Source organism: Pogonomyrmex barbatus, unplaced genomic scaffold (genome assembly GCF_055798465.1).
Source record: "Pogonomyrmex barbatus isolate J1 unplaced genomic scaffold, ASM5579846v1 scaffold6, whole genome shotgun sequence".
NCBI classification, from domain to species: domain Eukaryota; kingdom Metazoa; phylum Arthropoda; class Insecta; order Hymenoptera; family Formicidae; genus Pogonomyrmex; species Pogonomyrmex barbatus.
This window is the reverse complement of record NW_028297160.1, coordinates 3,769,443-3,793,351: the sequence shown is the minus strand read 5'-3', so window position 1 is coordinate 3,793,351 and position 23,909 is coordinate 3,769,443. Positions and strand designations below refer to the sequence as shown.

General features: G+C 38.3%; 1 protein-coding gene across 2 annotated transcripts in view; it reads left to right on the top strand.

Moving 5' to 3' along the window:
• Positions 1 to 23,909, top strand: part of klu (zinc finger protein klumpfuss) — a 67,805-nt gene that overhangs the window by 9,600 nt on the left and 34,296 nt on the right. Inside the window, exon 1 of one of the 2 annotated variants that reach the window (XM_089082241.1) lies at positions 8,215 to 9,330. The exons of the other annotated variant lie outside the window; for it this stretch is intronic. The gene's annotated coding sequence lies outside the window, so the exon portion shown is untranslated. Of the gene's footprint in view, positions 1 to 8,214; positions 9,331 to 23,909 lie in introns of those variants that run through there. 2 annotated transcript variants of the gene reach the window in all.

Here is a 23,909-nt window from a genome sequence, read left to right as displayed (position 1 = left end):
TGTGTTTCAAAGCTCATTATTTTTGTCACACATCATTCAGCTTCTCACTCAGTAGTCCGTAAGAAATAATAAGCGATGTCTTTCATTAGTTTTCGGAATACTAAATCCGTCAAATTACATAGCGATCAAGACAAGTCTCGCATAACAACGACACATGAAACAATAATGCCATACATAGGAATTTCTCTTTGAAATCTCAGAGTATAGACATTTTTATTTAATGTTATTTTATATCAATCAATTATTATTACATAATTATTTTATTAAAATGTATTGATTATGATATATTTCAAAATATTATTACGCATCAATTAAGAAAATCTATAGAAAATCGCAAATAATTTGACGAGACAATTTTTTAACATTTTATGAAAAAATGCTATTTAAAAATAAAAGCTCCTTTTGTAATATTTGCTAAAGAAATTTTTTAAATTTGATATGAAGTTATGTAGCACCGAAAATTATTATTCAAAAAGACACTCTCTTATTACATAATCTATTACTATAACCCATTTAAAAATATGTATACGCATTATAAATAATTAGAGAGAAAGGAGATCGAAGAATATGAAATAAAAAATGATACTTTTTCAATTTTGCACAATAACCGCGATAGTCTAAACGTCCGTTCTGCGTCATAATATCAGTGTGCTCGCATGACATGTCACTACCGCAGTTAGTACAGCGGCGGTGAACTAATTCAGGTTTCTTTGGGGCTCGACTTCTCTTTTCACATCGCCTCGAAAGGAGAGTTCGATATTCTTTCAGAAGGGCGATAAAGGTTTCGCGCGTTCGGGCACACACTGAAAGGAAGACTCGCAGCGTGTGAAACCATCGGCGCGATCTGCCGCGGGCGATCGTTAATAATAAGGCTTCATTATGGCCCGCGGAGCGACAGTATATAGCGTGCAATTACACGTCAATTCTGTCAACGTACATCGTCACGTCGCGGGATGCCTGTGCTATTCCTAAAAAGAATTGTATTACACTCACGCGATACACATACATGCGTATCGCAGTATATGAATTCCTTAGAAACAATCTTTTCTATTTTAAAATCCTGATAACAAGAGTTTTGACATTGGTAAAAGATGTAATCTCTTTTGGAAAACGTATAAAAAGTATATTAATATAAGGTATAACACTAATGTATTTTTAATAACATAGATGAGTCAATTTTAATATTTCTATTTATCAAATTTTCTAGAATTTTAGATATAATCATAATTTTTGAATATTTAAATACACATTATCGGGCTGCTTCTTGCCTTGATAAAGTGAACTGCAATGTTGGCATTTAACAATGCATGATGATACAGATGATGTGTCTACTCGTATATGCATTAACCTTTTTAAAGATAATAACCATGGAAGCCTTAAAAGTATTAATATTTAAATTTTTTTTATAATTGTACTCTCTAAATCTTTGGATTTATAAATCTTGGATTTACGAAATCGCTTAAACGTGATTTGCAAAAGCAAAAAAGAATGGAAAAAACAATTTCTCTCTCATTTTCCGATTATCCTGATCGAAAGACGTTCTCAGATCATTGATATTACAGTGGGGTCTCCGCAAGATCGTAATTATCCTCGCAGATCCTTCAATCCCTAGAAGTAGACGTAACGCAACATGACGGGCGACTCGGCATTGCGCACCTCTCGCGAAAGATACAAATTGAGATAGCCGCATCGCACAGAGGGCTACATCGCACCCCTGCGGCTTCGTTGTTCCTGTACCATTGTCTCGTGAATACGCTCACGGCGAGGGGGTGGAGGGGGCCCTAAAAGGCACGTACACGCGTGGTTTACACACGGAGTACAAGGCAAGCTGCAACAGCGAGCGCCTCGTCATAACGGTCGCCGACGAGGTCACGGGGAATACGGGCGACAGGACAGGCAGCCAGCCCGAGGGCCATTATTGTGCGCGGACGACGATCTTTATGTGAGATCTTACACGGGGTCCCACGGGGTCTCCCCCTTTTCGCCCCGCTCTGTACACAGCAATGCGGAGGGTGCTGCGGTTTCACTATTTTTCTCTCCCTCATCAATCCCTCCCGTTCTCCCGCACACTGGAGACTTCTGTAATCTCTCTCTTCTCTTCGTACTTACGCACCCCCCTTTTCGCCGCTTTATAAATCTCTTTAGACGCTGAAAAACGTTACATAAAGCAGAGAATGAAGGATTTTATGCCTTGGAAAAATGTTATCGATTCATAACTCACCGATTTCAGTCGGTTACTTCGGTATGAACGATTTTACTTTTACTTTTTTACTTTTTTTTTTTTCCTTTAAAATCGTTCATTACCAGACTATTTCCCTATAAAACTTTTTTATTCTTTAAATTTAATAACTATTATAATATTTCCTTTTCGTAAAAAAAAGAAAAAAAATCGGGACAATTAGATACATCAGGAATTTTGCAAAATTTTATATACTTTTTATACTTTGTTATACCTTATTTGTTTTTTCACATTTTAATATAATGCTCAACCATACTGTAACAGATTCATTGTCTTTTATCCAATCAAGATCCTAAGTTTAACGTCGAAGGTATAACAAATATTTTCACTCATTTCTATCTTTTCTATCTTTCTATCTTTTCTATCTTTTATCATCACGTCTAATTTCTGAAATTCCACTTTGACAATTAATCTTCACGACGGAAGCGTTTTTTATTTAAAAAAAAAACTATCTATATGAATTTCTTACTCGTCGAGTCATTATTTATCTTATATAACTGATGTTACAATCCGATGTAAATACGTACTCGCGTTTAGATTCTGCCAGGAACAGATCTCCCTGAGAATAAATCGTGTTCTTCGTCTCTCTCTCTCTCTCTAGCCTCGGTGTATGGTAGAAACACTCAAGAGGCGGCAGTAGTGGCGATAGCGTGGTAGGGGTAAATCCTAATGAGGATTCCCTCTCTACATCAGCTACAACCGACCGGCGTAAAGTAAATGAGCAGGTGCCTCTGGTATGCGCCCCGCCTACGCTTTCCACTCCGCTTCTCGTTCTCCTCACACGCGTCTCTCTGAACCTCTACGATCTTTTTTTCTCTCTCTTTTCTCGCGCGCTCGCGTGATGGGAGATTGCGTGGAAAAATGGTCGCCGCGCCCGACAAATTATTCGTTTTCCCCTGCGATCTTCCTCTCCCGACTTCTTCCCCCCCCTTCCCTACAAACGTGACCGGCTACGACCGTATTAGGGTGCATTAGGAAAGCCAACGTCATAATTCACGCTCGAATTCTCGGTGTTCCGCTTCGCCACGTTTGGGAACCTGTTGCGCTACGCGTTGTTGTGTCGTAGGTGGATCGTGTAAATTACTTCTGTATTCCGTGTGTGCCACTTTCATGATGCAGGCATTAAGTTTCCTCTATCCTCTTTACGTTACCTCTATAGCTTGTATACTAATCCGTATATTTATGATTTCCACATGACGCTCCTTCCCATTATATCGCTATATAAGTTTATTTCATGAGTATCTAAATATTAAGTTATACTTAGATAAACATGTAGTGTTTTCAATAAAAAAAATTTATAACTTTAAAATTTTGAGTCACTTAAGGGATGTTTCTAATGACTTGTTTACATAACATTATTAATAATTATTTAATTAGAGATTTTGAAAAGCCTGCTTTCGGTAAGTTTTCTTAACAGCAAAATATATTACGAAAAATTTCAAAGGAGAACTTTTTTTGTATGATGAGCGTTTCTCTTAAAACACAAATTATTTATTTCCTCATTTACGGTAGTTTATTATATAGTCATATATCAAAATGCGAGTACATACATTAAATTCGAGTCTATTTTCTTCTGACGAAAGTAACACGGAGTTTAGAAGGAAGAGAAAGAGAATTGACATATAATATATAATCCTCTTATCTACTCCGATCACGGATGACAGATCGACGGGACGGTCGTTAGACTTTCAACCTTGAAACGAGACCTTCCGAAGGTGAGCAGAGGCGGTGACACGGCTGGCTAAATCGGGAGGAGAGTTCTCGGAGCAAGACTCCTCTCCTCTTCTAGTCGTACGTGCCCGCGAAGAGATCTTCGAGACAGAGCAAACGCGTGCTTTTTTTAATACCTGTAGTTGTGCATGCTCAGTTGCGTGCTCGCGCATAAACGCGCGCTCGCGCGCTCGTACCTGCACATGTTTACTTAAAATCTTGACGCATGACCGACCGTTTGATTTGTTTTTCCTTCCTCAGGGCCGGTATATATACTTGCTCCAAAGTAAAATGTCGGCCGCGAGGTTACAACCCTTTAATAATACCAAGACACCAATCAATATTTTCTCTGCCAGGAGTATGTCATATATTATTGTGTAAAATTCAATAATATTAAATATTCATTTAGTTTGGCAATTTTTAGACAAGATATTATTATGTAATATAGCGAGGTGATTTTATATATTTCAGAATGTTACAATTAAATATTTGATATTGCGACAGTAGGAAATGCATAAATTTATCTATCATTTTTTTCTCTTAATTCATGCGAGAAATATCCAAAAATGATATCATTAACGATTGTTATAATGATACAGAAGTTACCGTTTGATAATTCTCTTTGCTTTTTGCAATTATAAAATTAAAAAAAAAAAATAAAATTACTTCTCGTTAATTTAGATTTACAATCCCATCATATTTACTCGAATAATATTTTTGAATGCAGTGATTTAAATGATAAAAATTTTATTCGACTTCGAGATGCACGAATCCGATCCTGTATGATTTCTGGAAGAGAAGTCACCGTCCGTCCTTCGTCGATCGTACACTACTGGCGACCTTAACGACGTATACGTCTCACTCTGTTCGTCTTCCAAAGTTGTACCTTCTCTCGCCTCTCGGGAAAAGGACGAACACCTCCCTACGGACCTTCCTTCGCCGCGGTATGTAAATATATGAAACGAGAAGGCTCCTCATCTCGGACGACCGACCGCGGTGCATCGTATCGTATTCCGCTGCCATTTGTCTTCGCGATCCAGGATTACGTTACCACGATGATACACGATGACATTTATTTCGGGATTTGTTCGGCTCGGGCCGTGGTCTTTTCTCCTACCCGGGAATCCTTCGCGGACGTTTCTTTCGTCGCGAGCCACGCGCATTTATGCACAATCGAAATCATGCAAAATAAATGCTCGAGAAAGATATTTTCTTAAAAAACTGTTCTCATATTATGCATTATCATACATAAAAATGACATAAAATTCATCGATTTAAGAAGATAATTAGTGAGATATAAAGAGAAATAATAAGCAAATATCTAAAAAAAAATATCAAAATGCTGAAAATGATAAAAATTATTTAGCAAATGTCACGTAATTTAAGCCTTAAAAATTTAGAGAATCTTACTTCTCTAGACATTACGACGCGACGTATGAAAATTTGGCGGTTTAGATTCGTTACCGTTACCATGCTCTCTTGTCACGTGGGGGATTAGCAAAATCTGATATAACGCGACATTACAAGCGCGAGGATTCTGTAAACGCAGATGCCGTTACGAAATCCCAACGTAACGCGCACGAGCTCCCTAAAAAGGGAACGCGTGGCGGAGATCAAACAGCTGGATCATCTCGTGCGTGCCTTTAGGTAAGGATCTCTTTCTTGCGGGAAAGGTGGGTATATACCCAGGTGCAAAGCTCGGAAGGCGTGCGTCACAATGCGCGTACGTACGTACGCATGGTTTGTGCGACGTGACGTGAAAGTCGCGCGTAAAAAAAAGAAAAGGGAAGTACAGGCTTTGCGTTAACACGAGTCAACGACCGTTTTCTGCCTTCCCGGAAAGTGCATGGATCAAAACGCCGCAGGAAATCTTCCTTTGCCAACAACATTTATCTTCGAATCATAACCAAATATATATATATATATATATATAAAATTGTGTTAAATATATGATTAATTTACAGATATGAATATAAACCCGATAAAATAGCAAAAAATAAAGATTTATTTTTAACAAGAATATAAAATTAAGAAAGAGAAATAATTATTCTTAAAATACGTTCGAACGAATCTGTAATTGCATAATTGCAATAAGTAATGATTGTTTATGATTGACATATGGTTCTACTCCTTAGTCAAATCTATCTCTCAGAATTCTAATAAATGAATGTGAATTCGAGATAGTCATTTCCTATAAATCAATCATTCATCGGTGCACCTTTTACTGCATTTTCCCAATCAAAATGTAGGCACCGAATTGAGGAAGTCGCGATCGAAGTAAGATCAAATTGCGTCAGTTCTTTCATATACCTGAGCTGACAAAGAGATTGGGGAACAACGAAATACGTAATGATCTATATGCGTCGTACGAGCGTTGTGTCGCACGCTCGAACCTGTAATTACGTTAGATTTTACGGACCGGCCGGCGACGAGGTGCGTGGGCACACGCACTGGAGAAAACGCCACGCTGTATGGATCGTTTCGAAAGTGCAACGGTTTCTAAGAGGCGTTAGACCCGACCCGGGCTCATTAAGGCTAATGACGTAGATCGCGCAATTATTCCAATAAGCGATGGCCCGGCCCAAGCCTCGAACCTATCAATTTGTTATAATTACAACGCGAAAGGCGAGTGAGAGCGAAAGAAAATATATATGGCTTCGCTTTAACGTACGCACTTACCAAATTACATGCCTCTCGATCATACGAACGTCGCTGAGATAAGGTGGATCGCAATCCGTGGTCCCGAACGTATTACGTTGTTACGATTCATGTGAGACTATTGATCTCGTTTCTATAGAATTTTGATTATTAATGACGACAAATTATCATCAGATTTCCGCGATGCTTCATCTGTTATCTGATGACAATAAATACTGATGACATAAATACAATTATAATACAATTATAAATTGTATAATCGTGGTTTGTAATGAGGATCCGCAACGACAGATCATATTTGATGGTTTGTCAATGGTGGATGATAAATCGCAGAGGGATCGTTGTTACGTAATTTATTTTACGTGGTAATAATTCCGCGTATTATACGCGGAAAGAGAAGGAAATGGAGAACGTTAAATTTATATTCGCGGCACGCGAGTTCTTAAAATAAATCAACTTTGACTAGTCCGCGGCTTTACGGTTCTCCATCTGGCATTAGGTCGCCGCCGCATGGCGGTTTCTTCGGTAGGAAAAAAAGAAAAAAATGAAAAGAGGAAAAAGGCAAATACGAATGTCTAGAAAAAATTCAAACGGTCGAGCAGCCACTTAGCGAGTACTCTCGACATGGTGGACACGTGTCTAAAGTGTGGCCGGAGCCTCGACCACGTGTCAATATCTCAAGGGGCATTTGTTTACAAAAGTCGTACAAGGAGAAGACGCATCAGGTATTTTTATCAGAAACTTTCCAAAAGGCTATATTTGAGTTCCTGCGTTCGCAGAACGAAGCGGATGTTCCAAATTTGTCGGGTAACATTTTGCTGCCATTCTTGAAGGAACGCTACCAAGTGAGAAATGTGTTCATTATATTAAATAAAACATCCCTTGACGACAAATGACAAATTAGCAAAATTTGACAATGCATCAAGTAAAATCAGTGAAGATAGATTGAAACATCGACCTGATATATCCTCAGATGTTTATTGACTCTTGTTAAGAAAGATCATAACTGTTGACGATGGAATGTTGGCGATAACGAGTCTAATGGTTTTTCAGTAAAATTATTTGATAAACATTTTCGCTGTTATCTATTAAAAATCGTAGATTTCCAGAAAATGATAGCTTAAGCACTATTGAGCGCGCAACACCGGCTCTCTTATCGAGTCCTGTGCGCGCGTGTGTACGCACCCTCGGACGCGTGGGCAGTCCCGGCGTGAGCGAGACGCCAGTAAGATATCTTCGTCTCTTTTCCTTTCCTCTTTTTCTCTCTTTCTTCTCCCCTTCATTCCGCACGTCGCGTGTAACCCCCTCCTCCCCTCCCTCGCCCCGTTCCCTCTCTTGTTCCCCGTACATCGTTCTCACTCTCGGTCACCCTTGGCTACCTCGCCAGTAAAAACAGCGTGAACTGGTCGGTCGCGTGCACGAGGTAGGGAGATAGGCGTGGTTCGACGTTCGTACGTGCACCCACGCGCGATGGTGTGCGTGCGCGTACCTCGCGCCTATTGCTCTCGGTTAGGCTGACGCGACGCCTAAGAGAGGGGACCAGTCTTCGAAGCCGGAGAGGGTACCGCGAAGCCGATGGTGGGGCCAGCTGGCACGGGTTAAGCGTCGCCGGCGGAGGGGGACTTAAGGTCCGTGGGACACGAAAGTCAGTGGGGGATGCCGCGCGCACGTGGAGAGAGGGACGGAGGGTGGCGAACGCGGCCGAAGGTGAAACTTCCGAGCCGCCGCAGCCTCGCAGTCGGCGCGAGACCGCGCTACTGAGAGGATCGGCGTGTCGTCGGCCGTTCGAGCGTGCGCCACGTCTTTCTCCTTCTCCGAGGTGTCCTCCGTGCTCTCTCCCTCTCCCCTCATTCTTTCACCCTCGCGCGACAGCGGGAAAACTGGACCACATACGAGGAACGCATCGAAGCGCGAAAGGGGGAGTCTCCGCGGGGCTTATTCTCGAGAGAGGGTTATCTTCGCCTGCGTAAAAAGCGCGCGCAATCGTCGTCCGTCGCGGACGAGGGATCGTCGCGGGACATTTCAAGTTCGCTCGTTGAGCCCGTCGATCGTCGTAGCTGTCACGTGATAGTGACATCCCGACGGACCGGAGAATTCTGTGATCTCGATGTGCCTGATTGATCTCGCTGGCCACTCGTATTAGTTGTGTGACCCGCGTGAGTTTACGCTCTAACTGTTAACGGCATCGGAATATCGGAAGAGAGGAAAAGAGAAAGGGGAGAGAGAGAGAGCTTACGATTATCGAATGCGTGGGAGAGAGCATCGTCGCACATCGTCATCGAGTAGTGCCATTCCCGATCTCGAGAGGAACGTTCGTCCGCACGTGAGCGAAAGGCGGAGGCTGTGAAGTGCCGCCATTGAGAGATCGGCAAAATTTCTGTGTATGTGCTAATGCAATGTGATCGACGCTCGCTTGTCGAGCCATCCCGCAACCATTGTTGTTGTTCGTTGTTATTTCCGTATATCGACTCGAGTGTTGTTGTCCGAGGATATTAACGTCGCGAACTGCGCATCCGCACGGCGGCCCGGACATTCGATTGTTGCTGTGATAAAAAGGAGAAGAGAGAGAAGGGATGGTCTTTATATAAAGCTAAGTTCAGTGCCTGCTGTATTGTGATTTGTGACTATAAGGAGAGGGTGTCCGGTACGTCGGTTAAAGTGTCCCAAGAAGGAGGTTGAATCTCTGGAGGATCGGATGCGCGGCAGCTCCTAACTGTTATCCGGTAAGCGACGATTCGATCTTGCCATTTTGTAATCGGCGAAAACGCGCCGCCGGGTCTCTGACGATCGCGATCGTAATTATCGATACCAATCGCGAAGTTTGGCTCCGATTTGTATCGTGCGATTGCTGATAAAAGCAATCTTTTGTTAATAATAACGAAAAATAATCTATAATATTAACGTTATTTAATCATGTATCATAATAAGCTAATTTCTTCAATTTAAACATTAATTAATTGAGTTTCAAAATCAAAAAACGGTAATTAGAAAAAGGGCGGATGAAAATGAGGAATTTAATGCATAGTACAAATAAATGTATAAACTTTATTTCAAATACATAAATATTTCGGTTTTTACCTCGAATTATTTTCAACAAGGTAGCAATCTTCAATTTAATTTTTGTTGTAAAGAGGATTGTACACAGTTGTTATAAATATTTTCAATAATTTTAATAGTAATTGCGCTTGTCATATATAAAAGAAGTGCGAACTTCATGAAAAGAGACATTATTTTTATAAGCTTGTTTGACGAAGAGAAATAGAGAGAGAAAATTAATCAAAGTATTGGAAAACGTGAGAGTGTACAATTTATACGTTACACGTTATTACAATATGTTTTACAGTGCTAAAGGTTTATCGTATCGTTTTCTCTTGTAGGAGTATGCTGCCTATAATGTTATAAAAATGTCGCGTTAATCGAGGGTTATCATAGTATCACAGGCGTGCGCTATATCGAAACTCGGTTAACAGAGTAATATCTCGTTGTAGTTTTATTCGTTGCAACTTTGTCGTTGCTTGCTCCATTAATGTCACGACTTTAATCGCCGCTGCACATTGAAAAAGAGAGAGATAAATAAAAAAAAAAACAAAATCGATTAAACAACAACCCGAAGAGTTGTATACTTTTATCAGATAGTTCGATATTAGGGTATCGGTGTATTACACATGTGATCGCTTAACGCGTTAAACGAGATCGAATTAAGCACCCGAAGGAATCTTATCCAGAGGAATCGAGAGAGAGATAATAATCGCACGACGAACTGCCATTTAATATCAAAGCCGCTTCTTCCACCCTCGTTGACACTAGAATGCGTTTATAATCGATCTCACAGAAGCCAGCTTTCCTTCGTTGTCACGTGCGAGGGCGGTTTTAACATCGTTATGCCGCGCTCGTCGAAGCGTCGCGACGCTAAGCGTCGGAAGTGGAGCGGACACGCGTGTTAAAGTAAATACGTACGAGGCGTGTGTTCTCGACTACTCGATCTTTTTCACGCTCGACCTTTTCCGCGTGCGCCTCGCGGTTGAAATTTTAAACTCACGCCAGATCGATGCACAAGTTTGAAAACGCGACTGGAAAGCGTTTATCTATTATTCCTGGATCGTTGCCGTATAGCGATGCATAATTCAATACGTTATTATAACAAGTTATACCATCAGAAAGAAGATATTGCGGATTTTAAATATACACTTAAACAATACTGCAATATTTTGAATTTATATTCTAGATGGCTTTATTTTTTTATGCATCCGTGTTAGTTTATTCGCAATCTCGCGTTACTATACATTTATCAACAGAAAAGTCAACTGAGAATTTTACAAATAATAGTTTATTAAAATTTTAAATATAGCGAAAATAAAATATCCACGATAACAGTGATATTTTTCAAAGTTTGTTGAGCTCGTCTAAATGATATATCTATGGTGCAATGAAAGATAATTCTTTTTCCTTTTTTTTTTTATTCGCAACGTTTTAAAATATATATCGTGGGTCTGTCATATATGATGTATATGTAATACACATGTACTACATATACATGCATGTGAAAGTTTTGCAATTCCGATAGGGCGATTATACGCGATTTGCACGACGCAGAGACTCGCGAGTTTTGAAAATATCTTCCAGCGACGTTACGATCACCACCTTGCGCGCGAGGGTGGCTTAATGTCGGAAGTGGAGCGGACACGCGCGTTAACCCAGCCACGTAGAACGATCTGCTGCGACCAATCTCGTTCACGCGCTTCGTTCCTTCACGCCTCGTGACTTTGACGCGTGCTAAGCATGACATGTACGCTTTAAATCTCTACCGTCGTTACCGTCGCACACGCGCTGATTCTCATCGCGGAATCCTGTCACGCCGAAAGTACGTGCCTATATATACAAAATACATTGTCGAATAATACAAATTAAGTAATTCAAAACGGATCTTGGCAGAATAGAAATAAAGGCTGTGGATAGAAAAGTGTAGAATACGCCTCTATTTCTTCATCCTGTCTATTGTGTCTATAATCTCTTTTTCAGATTAATTTGTTCGAGTTATGATTATATATGTTACTTTTAATGTGTATTATTTCTCGTAATTGTATTTATTTTTATAAACCATATGTTTCAAAACGACAACATTGACAAAGGACATGAAAAGCTCTTTTTTTTTTGTTATTTTTGTATGACAGATTCCTTATATATGTATATGCATTAAATAATATTTTCTTCATTACCATAATGATATTATTTGCACCGTTAATGTTGTTGAGAGCAGATATTGATTTCCAATATCGGGTATAATCAGTTCATATAGTTAATCATATTACCTTTCTCCGAAATAAATCCATGAGCTCCGGTTTCTCTTGCGTTTTGAATTCAACAAATATTTGTCGAAATAGATGGAATAATTCTGTGGAGCTTACATGATTGTTTCAATACATTCTTAATACGACAAGGCAATCCCACAAAAGTCAGCGTTCTTCTTGATGTATGTAGTAAAGAGTGTGGCCGGACACGGAGCAAAGTGTCAGATGTCACGGCTGTCCTGTCTCATTTGCAAACAACGTACTGAGCGACGAAAACGTTCTTGAATCCCACGAACGGATCCCCTTCTAGGCGCCTCATTTCATACATAATAATCGCGTTTATACAGTACGTCTTATACAAGGACAAATAAATTCATTTATTTAATATCCCGAGGAAACTCCAATTTTCATGCTTTATTCATACTACGAAGAAAATTAGTTAAAAATTGTAATCATCTAATGTACATTTAACGATAGATTTAACAAAGCTCTTAATTTGGATATGATTAATATTTTAATGACATACTTTGACGATTTTCATCTATTTGCGCAATATATTTTACTCGGCACTATCATTAATCGCCATATACGCATTATTAATTGCCGTCGCATATGAAGAAAAACATATCCATCGAGATTAGATACACGGCTTCTCCCGATCGTGATCGATCGAACGTCCGGTGATTGTCATCTGTCGATCGGTATCTATCAGCGGACACGATTTATCGTGCTTTATGCGCATATTCGCACTCCGCCGCCGGTCGCCGATGCGCCACGGCGGCAGCTGCATCGCCGGGGCCCTGGCTCCGCGTGCATAATGATACATTGCGCCGGACATGAAAGTTATAAGCTTTAATTCGAGGCTCGCGCGATTCACCGTGCGTCGGTGACCGTATATCGATCGCCAATTTGCTATGCAGATCGAAGGCCCTTCGGTACGCTCGCTCTCGCGTAGCCCCTGCAATCTTCCTCCACCTCCTCCGTGTGCCTGGACTCTTTATATCCCTCCTCCCCTCCCCATCCCGCCTCTCGTCAATCTCTCTTTCTCCCTGCGCGCGTCTTTCGCGCTCCCACATAAAGACGGCGGCCGTGCAGAAATAGAATAAGCGAGGATTAAGGTAGTCGCTATCTCGGCGATAAGATTACACGCGACTCCTCCGGTTAGGAGAGACAACTAACCAAGCGCGCGAGCGTTTTGTTGCTTTCCTGCAGCGACCGCAACGCGAAACTACGCGCGTGCTTCTCTCAGGCCGTCCTTTATTCTCCGAAACGACTATCAATGATGGGATAGACTGTCGTGTAAAAAATATTAGGTGCAATTCGAAAAGAACGTCGCACGTTTAAATTTTACTGGCATTTAAAAAGATTTCAAGTTTTTAAAGCTCAAGAAGATTGCGCTCGCTCGCTTAAATTACGTTTAAGAATTAATTAATATATCATTATCGGTTTAATAATAGTTAAATTTTCGTGATAATAATTGGAGGGTGTCTTTGCGTATCCCCAAATAAACTTTCAGAAGGAGAGTGACTCTCTTTTATTTTGCCGATATACATCGATAATATTGTTTATTTCGGGACACTTGAAAATGCATGTGAGGCTCATCATTCATATATATATATATATATCAGTTCGGCGTTTCATGGATTCCGCATGCCAGCGTATCTTTCCACGCGGACAAACATATCGCGGAATTGATCTTGTCAGATCGATTCCGCGGCAGATATATTTCTCACGACAGCGCAGGAGAATACGACGGCTCGATATCGCATTTTTGCCGATTCGACGGACGCAGGGCGATCGAACGTGAGTAATCTCTCCGTGGCACGGCGCCGCAATTAGGAAATCCATTTGGCGTAATTGCGCCAACGACCACTCTCGGTGCTAGCTACCGCGCTTAATCAAACGGCCGCCGCCATCCACTTCGCCATTTACCTGTACAGAACATTTCATGAGACTTCGAAGGCTACAAGTGCGTATTTCTTAATGTATTCGTAATCGACTTCTTCTTTCTAAAGATTGAAAACCGACCGGTAACTATGAAACTACTTAATATCGGTAGATTAAGAAATTTTTAACGAATCGAAGTGGAGTTTCGAGTAAGACTTGAGCGAAGACACGGAGAGTAGTAAAATCTTATTTCTTAATCGGTATGAATTTTAAATGGATCTCTTGATTTAAAATCTGACAAATCAAAATCTGAAAATTTTAAGAAAGTATCGAGAAACTACGACGAAAGGTATTCTTTTCTCGCGCATTAGCGACGCAATCGCATATGTCGATTAGATACGCATTTATGATCTTGATAGCCAATCGATGTTAGTTGAGCAGAGGCAACGACGATAACAAGAGACGGTGACGATCGTTAACGATTATAATAGTCGATTACCGACTTAACGAGTGTAGATCGGGTAACCTCGGAGCTCGCTGCAACCTAAGTTCAGAGGACATGATATATACGCATTGTATTTCTTCCCGAGAAAAACACTTTTGAATAAAAAAGAATGAAAAATTCCAAGCTCGATTATGTATTAACAATAATAAAAAAAGTCAAGGCCATAGATCGAGTAGACAACGATGTACGCGCGTGCTTGTAAACTGTTTAATGGGAAATAAATCGAAAAAAAAAATAAAAAAACATCGGGCTAGACTGAATTTTCTTCAATAGAGTTAACAATGTATTGATCATACAAATTACACAAAATTATCAATCATAAAAAAACATATGTTACCGCTTAAAAATATAAAATTCCAGGGATTTTAGGGATCATATGGATGTCCGCGCGAATTACAAAGAATGGCAAGGAGATCACATTTAGATCAAAATCGACACTTTAGACAAATATAGAATAATTTTGAATAAATAACATGGTTTTGTTATAAAAGTAATACGGAATTAATATAATCCTCGAGCTAAAAAATATATGATTGATGAATTTCCCAATAAGAAACGTAATCAAATTTACATGAAACTATTCCTCGTTCGATAACGAGAATAAGTTCAAACGTAGCCGATAAAATGTTATGACTGTCGTCGGAAAGTAAAAATCGAAAGTATAGGAAACAGTTACCTAATGTAAAAATGAAACCAAACGTAAGAAAGTCATAAATAAAAAATATTATGTTCTAAAACTATTACGATAAAAAAAAACATAATTTACTTCAATAGAATGAAAGAATTTTTGAAAGAAATAGATATAAAGAAAAATGTGATTAAGATTTACAAATCCACTTATCGCTGCTTAGTTTTCTTGATATAAATACATAGTTTTTATAAAGTTGACATCTCACTTTAAATACCGGGAGTTTTATTAACAATTCTACTTGCACCTGCAATAATTCTACAGTTCCTGATAAGTTTATACATATAGGTAGCTGTAGAGATTATTACATTCGCCTAAGTCGAATGAGTCATAAGAAGTAACGTGAAACTGGACCATGCTGTTAGACATATCTTGTTAATAGTGAAAGAGATCTTAAAGGTGAACGTACGTTGCAGACACAAGCAATGTTTAAAAGAAATTTAAGAATAAACTTTAAAGAGTATTACGAAGGTATTACGAATGTTTTATATAGAATTTTTGCAATTTTTGGAAACTAAATATTAGATAATTTAGTCTACTTATTTTTTTATTTTTAATATTATATAAATAACGTAATGTTCAAGTTCTGTAACTCGCAGTATTTAGAAATGATAAAAAATATTTTATTAATTATAATTGATTGCTTTGAACGTTTATCGAATCACCGTAAAGGGCTAAAAATAATTGGATTCTTTCATATTTTACATTTGTACTTTATTATTTCGTTGTTTCCTTACGTAGAAAATACTCATTCGCGCGTGATTTCGAATGTACGCCCACGAAAATCTGACGATGTCGATGTAATGATTGGTGATTATGCTAATTACGGAGTCCATGAGAGCAAATCTCGTACTACGACACGCGTCGCGAATTGTCACCTGCACGACGCAAAGGACGCACAAATCGTACTCGCGAGAAGGCACGACATGCAAATGACGCCTTCGAGGCGGTCCGTAATTGACGATGTCGATTTTTAGAGACACGTTCAATAGGCGGTCGAAAACGTAGACGTCGGCGAAAGCCTATGTTTTGTATTGTTAGTCTAATGATTCGAATGGATCGTAGCTAAGTGTACAATGTCATTAATAGAAACTGTTCAACGAAATTGTTCAACGTATTTGATCTGTGAAAAATAACGAATGGTGAAGGGAAAATATTCAAGAGAATTTTCTTAGAGAAATTTAAATTTAAATCAGATCTCATAAATTACGCTATAAAGTTTAGCAAAAGAATCACGTTTAATTTTTTCCTTGCACTAATCATCCAGAAAAATTGAATTGATTTGACGCTGTTATTATAAATTCCCTGTTCAACGCACAATAATATCATATTTTCTTTCATTTGCAATTTTCTTTCGTTGCAATGTTATTTAGAAACGTCCAGATCGGAGCACTGCTTCAGGGCGCTCTACGAATCGCTGGGACTTACGCGCGCGTAATTGAAATTTTGCGTTGATGACGAGCGGACGCACCGAGGCGTGTGAATCCTCCTCTAATTAATTCTTCGAGCGGACTGATAATGCGGCTCTGAACGCGAACCGAGCGAACGAAGCAGCGGAGTGCCGGCGCGTAGGTGAGCTTCGAACGTGGCGGAGTGTTTCTTCATCACGTGGCACCGCGCGCAGGTGTAACCAGCCTTCGCGTAAAGAACGCGCGATAGCTTTCGACGATATTTTATACCGTTGTCTGTCCTCCCGTCGATTCCCGCCGCACGCCGAGAGATCCGTGGAACGTAAAACGCTTGCGTAAAACCGTCGACCGTCCTGGCGGTCCCTCTTGCCTGGTTTCTTCCCCCCCGTGTCTCAAGGCGACTTCTCGTGCTGTCGATTCTAAAGTGTTCACCTCGACGGGCGAGTAGGGTAGCCAACTTTGGGCTCGACACAGAGGAAAATTTCGCTTTGGCTTCATTTTAGCATCCTACGCGAAATTCTTCCAGCCGTGTGGACATCGGTGAATACACTTAAGTTACGCGAAGGTGCTGGTTTTATCGCTTAAAAATGAATGTTAACTGCTGTAACGCACAACAATTGTGAATGCAATGGATGCGAATAAGAAAATGCTTATAAATTAATTCGATTTAATATAACGGAGCAAAGAAATTAATCGTACAGAATATATGTTTTAGAATATTAAGATTGTCAATTCTTTCAAGAACTGACGATTTTTTATGCTAATCTGTGAATTTCTAAAAATTTTATTTTATGTTTTTACTTATTTTATTTCATGTTTCTGTTCATTTTACTTTATGTTTCTCATTTACTCAAATGAGGAATATTAATTCTTCGAGTAAACCTATTAAAGAACTTTGCACCGCGTCCGCGCTATAAAATGACGTTCTAGTCGCGAGATATAGTTATACAAGCGCGGAGGTTGGTGTCGTTAATCACAACACCGTAAAGCTTAATCGGGCGCGCGTGCCGGGTGGGTGAGAGCGAGGGTCGCACGAGGATAACACGGAGGGTTGGTTTCACCGGCCTTGACCGTGAATCCACCCCCCTGGTGCGGAGTTGCACGGAGGTCGGTTGGGTTCGTTCTACGACACAATGCACACGGGCGCGCTGTGTGCGGTATGTCGTCTCGCAGCTTCTCCTCCACTCCCGCTGGAAATCAATATCACTCTCTGCTCTCACTAGTAGAAGCTGCGTTGCGCCTATGGACTGGTCCACTTCAGATAAACGACTCGGATGTACTACATAGTACTTCTAACCCGCAACTCGGGAAAACGTATGATTTATCGCAGTCATGTTGCTTCGTGGCTATGTCGAATAATTATGTATAAAAGAATTATGGCGTAAAGGTTGATGTAAAGGTACCGATCGTACGACAATAAGGATGGCGACGTAAATAATTTTATTTTAAACAAAAATATATTTAATAATATTTTTATATATTATATATTTAAAAGTCAAATCCAAAATTTTAAAAATTTCAATTTCATTCTGTTATATAACATTTATCATTATTAAGGAATGGAATTCAAAATTTTGTTCAACAGTTTGCTGCGATAGCTGTCGTAATAGTTGAAAGTTGGTAAACATGTGATGTAAAGGACTTATCTAAACTTTAATAGATGAATGCTGCCGCGAAAACTATATCAATGTTTCAAACTGGCACAGAATCTCTGGTGAAAATTGTGGCGTAGCATATCTGCGATGTAAAACTGGTAACGAGCGGTACAAATGTTACGGCGGGTCGTGAAATATATACACACCCGCGTTAATAAACTGCGTCGTTCGTCGCGACCAAGCGATATCTAAGTCGAATGTATTATTAGCGAATATTATTTTGCGACTGGTACGATATTTCGTGCTAATGGATCCCTTGAATCTTCCGAACTCTCTAGATTACTTTAGGATGATATCCGGCATTTTTGTATCTCGACACTGAAAGATGACAAACACAGATATTTTCCGCTGCAATCTTAAAACTGTTGAAGATCATTTACTATAATTATACGATATAAAACTTCTCACTTAAATTCTCTTCATAATAAACACAAGAAGGTATTAAATTGATAATTTTTAATATCTGACAGCTCAATTTAACATAGCTGCAATTCAGTTAAATACTCGTTGTCAGTTTAATTCTGAACGTAGCATTAACTGATGATAATACGAGTTTTTCAGATTTGAAACAAGAGAAAGAATAAAGGGAAATAGAATTGAAATTGATTAACATTGGCTAGAGACTGGTCCTAAGAGACAGAGCATATGCAACCAAAGTTTATCTACCGTTGGGCGTACGGCGGTGTAATATACATTGCAACGTGCCTGGGACAGGCAGCAGCCGGTTATATCTGTCAACGTTTTATATGCCGGCATATCGCGATGTCTAACACTCCCACTAACGTCGCGACGCAGCGACGATTCAACGGAGTAATTAACGCCCACGCGTATCTTCGTACCGCCAAGTGTCGCGATTGTCTCTTAACGCAGGCAAATCGTACCGGTGAAGGTGCAACGGACGTGATGCAGCAATTCGCGGTTTCCGGCAACGAATTTTTCACCGTTTTCCTTCGCGCGCGCGCGCGCGCGCGCGCGCGCCCACACACACACACACACACACACACACACACAGCGAGGATCGTTAATTGCCTATCGGCGCGAGATCGCGCTTTGTCGCTACTCGCACACACGCCGGCTAAAATCGACGTCCGTGCTCGACAAGCTGCATGTTTACTGTTAATTGGACGATGGTGAATTTGCATTTTAATCGATCGATCACTTCGAAGCCGAGCGCGCGTTTTATTTATCCGTGAATCATGTTTTTGAAATTTTCAAAACGATAGAAGACCCGTTGTGCGAGCGCTCACGAAAATAAACAGCCGACGTCCGGCAATTTGAAAACTAATATAAAGTAGTAATTATCCCTGCCGCTTTCGATAACTTAGAACTTTCGTTAACGCGGTTTCGGCACGTTACGCGACGCGATAACCCGCCTTTAATTTAAAATCGTTACGAAATATGTTTACAGGCGAGTTTGCGTAAACGTTACGATTTATCTTATGGCTTACAGTGTTTAAAATTTGTTTGTATATAACTGTCCACTTGTATATAACTGTTTAGAGCGGATTTAACGATAACGCGTATCGGAGTGCAAAGATCCCAGATATTTTTATACTTTGTTTGTTGTTTATTTGAAGAAAGTTCGCAAGGTGCCTCGCACCCGTCTCGCATTCCCTCTCCCGGAATTCCCGATGTTTATATAGGTCAGGAGATGCGCGTGGCGCCTATCGATCGACCCTGGGATACGAGTTCAAGGTCGCGCATCTCGCGTTTCAGAGGCTGCGCCGTTCCCGCGTGTTGAGTAGCTACCACACGTTCGCATATTGTATGCGAATATGCGAGCGATAAACGCAAAGCTTGTCGGAGCTCTTCAAAGTAATCCCGAACGTCCGATTCCGTTTGTATCGACGTATTTGATTGGCACGAGAAAAAAAGTAGCGTTCTCATAATGTAACACGTAATGCTATTCTTTTAACGTGCCAATATAGACAAGACGCAAAGATATTTATATATTCTTATAGCCTCTTGTATTTGTATATAAAATAATTTATGTACGCGCATTAGTTAAATAAAATTAAAAATTAATAACGAAAAATCTTAAAATGTGAAATATTAGAAAGAAGACATAGAATATTGGAATTGAATGCAAAAATCAAATGTCGACATTTCGATTCAGAATTAGTCAAAATACAAAATTATGTACATACATAGATGATATTGATATTATGTCATACTAGTTTTATTGGTAATAAATCATTCTCTTCCGTATATATCTAACACAGCGTCATCAATGTTTAAAGTGTTTCATAATTCATAAGACTTTTTTCCAACATAATAGTATATCCTAGTAATTCTTACATAATATTTCCATAAATGTACATAACTGATTTCTCTTTTAAAATATGAGCGCGAAGATCACCTTCTAAAGTATTACATATGTATAATGCTATTGCTTATGTATAAATATATAATAAATTAACCTTTGGCATTGTAATAGACACTCATGTCTTCACAACTTTCATATGAAATATAAAATTAGTTAGCAAAGACGTATACGTTACACCCAAAGAATCTCTAAAATAAAACTAAAAAATACACTTGGAAATATAATAATTTATAAAAATAAAAAAATTAATTTCTTATTCCATTTTTAATTTTTATCATAAAATAAAAAATGTCATGTGTGTCATTGACAATACTATACTCCTTTATCTATTCGGTATGAAGTGGATGTATAAAATTAATATGTATAAAATTGATACAATACACATTATATTTATTAATATTATTGCTCGAAGGAAATACATCACAATTTAACGTTTAACGATGTATCGATCGTACTGCTCGAACGCACTGATTTTAGTCATTTAGCACGATAACACTCGACTCTCGCTCAAAGCGTTAATCTCCGGACCGAGATTCTCGTCGTTCCCGTTTTTCCTCGTCTCCCGTCATCCCTCTTCCTCGTCTTTCTCTCTTCATCTTGCGGTTTGCTCGTTTCCGCAACCACTACCACCGATGAACGATCGTCGGCGCTAGGAAAACGATCATTCTCTATGGTCGAACAGGTAGCTGGGTTGGGCCTGGGTCGTTAAGTAGGTGTATGTACCTGCCGCGCGTGATCGCAAAGTTGCCGAAGTGCTACTCAGCTACCGGAGTTAACAAGTTTCAAGCTTCTCGCGTCTAACTCTCGCGGTCATCCACCCCTTACTTCTCTTCCCTTAATACTCTAGCCACAAAAATATCGAGGAAAAAAGTCGATTTGGAAATAATTGAGTTAAAGAAATTATAATCGATCTTCTTTTTAAAATACGTCGGAGGTACGTCGGTGTCAATTTTTTTAACGATTGATTAATGGAACGATCTATAATTTATTCGCGGAGTCATTGAAAAGTCATATTTAATTATGTCGATTAATAATTAATCATGTCAGATTTTGATATGATAACAGATAGTGGTGAGAATTTTAAATATAAGCGCACAAGCTAACTGAAACCAATAGTTATCTTAGCATGGAATATTCTTGGAAAGTTTATTTTATAATTTATTATCATTCATTAATCTATTTTATATATTTGCATTATAATTATTGTTTAACAATTTAATATATTTCGATATTTTAATATATTTTACACACACACGTATGTGCGCGCGCGCGAATATTTATTTCAAAAAAAGGGTGAATTTTTTTTATCATATAAAAAATATAATTAAATAATCAAGTATCGTCTATTCCTAATTTTTGTTCTTTTACAAGGTATTGACCGATACGTATCTGTACGGAAGAAAACGCATCGCAAGTTATCGATACCCGATCACGCGCCACGAGAACAGAAGATGAGTTTTATACTTATTATATTTATTCCTTCGCTTCACCCTGCGTTCTTGTATTCGCTGCTCGTATACATACAGAAGCGACTCTTATCGGAGATCGGATCGCTGTCCTTTTCCTCTTACGGCAGCCTTGCGTTTGACGTCCCGAGGCTCTCGGTCAGTGGTTCCCAAAGGACCCTTACGTTTCTCGTATAATACATATACGATGCGAAATAGAATACATGTAAACAAATCGGAAAAAACACAGTAATAACACATTAAAAAAGAAATTCTTTAATTCTAGAGTCTATATTTTTCTAAAATTTTATGAATATTTAAAACACTGGAAGAATTTAAATTTCTTAGTATCTTCATATCATTGAAATTTTTCCCCATGATTTATTTTGTTAATGTTGAGCTTGAAAAATTAATAACACGGAAAATTATTGGATTTTTATAATTCTGAACTATTACATTTTTAAGCTATATTGTTTTCTTTGTACCATATTGGAATTTTGTATTCTTAGATCTAAATCTTATAATTTTATTTCAATGTAAAATATACAACATATATAAAGACTTCTGAACATTAATTAGAAAATGATATTTTTTTTATGAGTTAGGTTTTCTGAGTTTTTTTATGATTTTATGATTATCTTATAATTTTTTTAGTCTTAATAATAATATAAGAAATGACTTTTGATGCAACAGCGAATATATCTTATGAGATATCAGATATTGAGCTTCTATGTTTAGGAAATTAATTTCTTATCTACGTTGATTGAGCGGAAGAATTGGTGTCATTAAATGTTAAATAGTCGAAGCACCTATGATTCAGATATATGCAATTTTATCGTGTTTAAGATTTACTCATTATACTTAGGCTTACGTGATGGGCTTTTCGGCTTTCTCTTCTCTCCTATTCTTTATTTGTAAGCACTTCTTCTTATTTGTTGGCGCGGCTGCCAAACGTTTCTGTTTGGTTCTCGCTCTTTCGAATTGTATAGCAATAAATTCTCCATTTTGCTACTTTTCCTTGTTGCTCTCTGAGTATTTTTATTTTTACTCCTTCTACTCTTCCATTCACTAATCTATTGTCTTTCCATCGACATTAAAGATTAAAGATATATCAAAGATAAAGATTCGAAAAAAATATCTCAAAATTCAGTAAATCACATGACTTGAGAACAAATACAGTTTTATATTTTAATAATTTAAAATTTTTTAAATAACAATACAATTATTAAAAAATTTAAAATTATTAAAAGTTTAACTAATACTTAAATAAAGTAAATTTATTATAAATATATTCTTTAAGAATATTCTTTAAGAATATTTTGTACAAAACATTTATATAATATTTCGAAAAATGAAGTTTTTCTGGAGTCTTTCAAAATTATTCCTGAATTTTATAACTTTCTATTATATATTTTTCTCGAATCTGCATATTGTTGCAGATATCTTATCAGATATCTATACAGATTGTATATTTTTATGCTAATATAAAAAAGTTTTGTAATTTTTCGCTGTTTTAATTTAAAGAAGTATTTATATAATGAAAATTAGTAAGGGAACTGTTGCTGAATCATGGTTGGGATTATTGTAACAACCTACTACTAATACAATATAAATTATAATTGTGATTATAACGTTGTGTTAGTTGGACTTTTGATTGTTTAATGCCGCTAGGTTGCAGACCACAGCCATTCTCTGAAACCGAGACGCGTTGACACGTGCGCGCGATTCGAGACGCATAATTTAGAGTCCGATCACTACGGAAACATTCAATATTGACTCGAGTATGCAAACATCCAAAAAATATTTAAACTTTCGAGTATACCGGTGTCCCGAAAATCCTGATCTCCAAATATTCAATTATTATTCAAACATCCAAACGTTTAAACAAATCACTAAATTAGTCATCTTTTGAATATTGGATTAGTTATAGCATAAGTAATATATTTTTTGAAAAACTCGTTATTTGGACACATTATTATCAGATATTTTTAATTAACATCATAAAATTTCTCATCATATTTTAATGCTCTATTTAATAAAATTTTTTCTTATTTCCAATTATTTTTTATTTTTATCTTTATTAATTATATAAAATAATA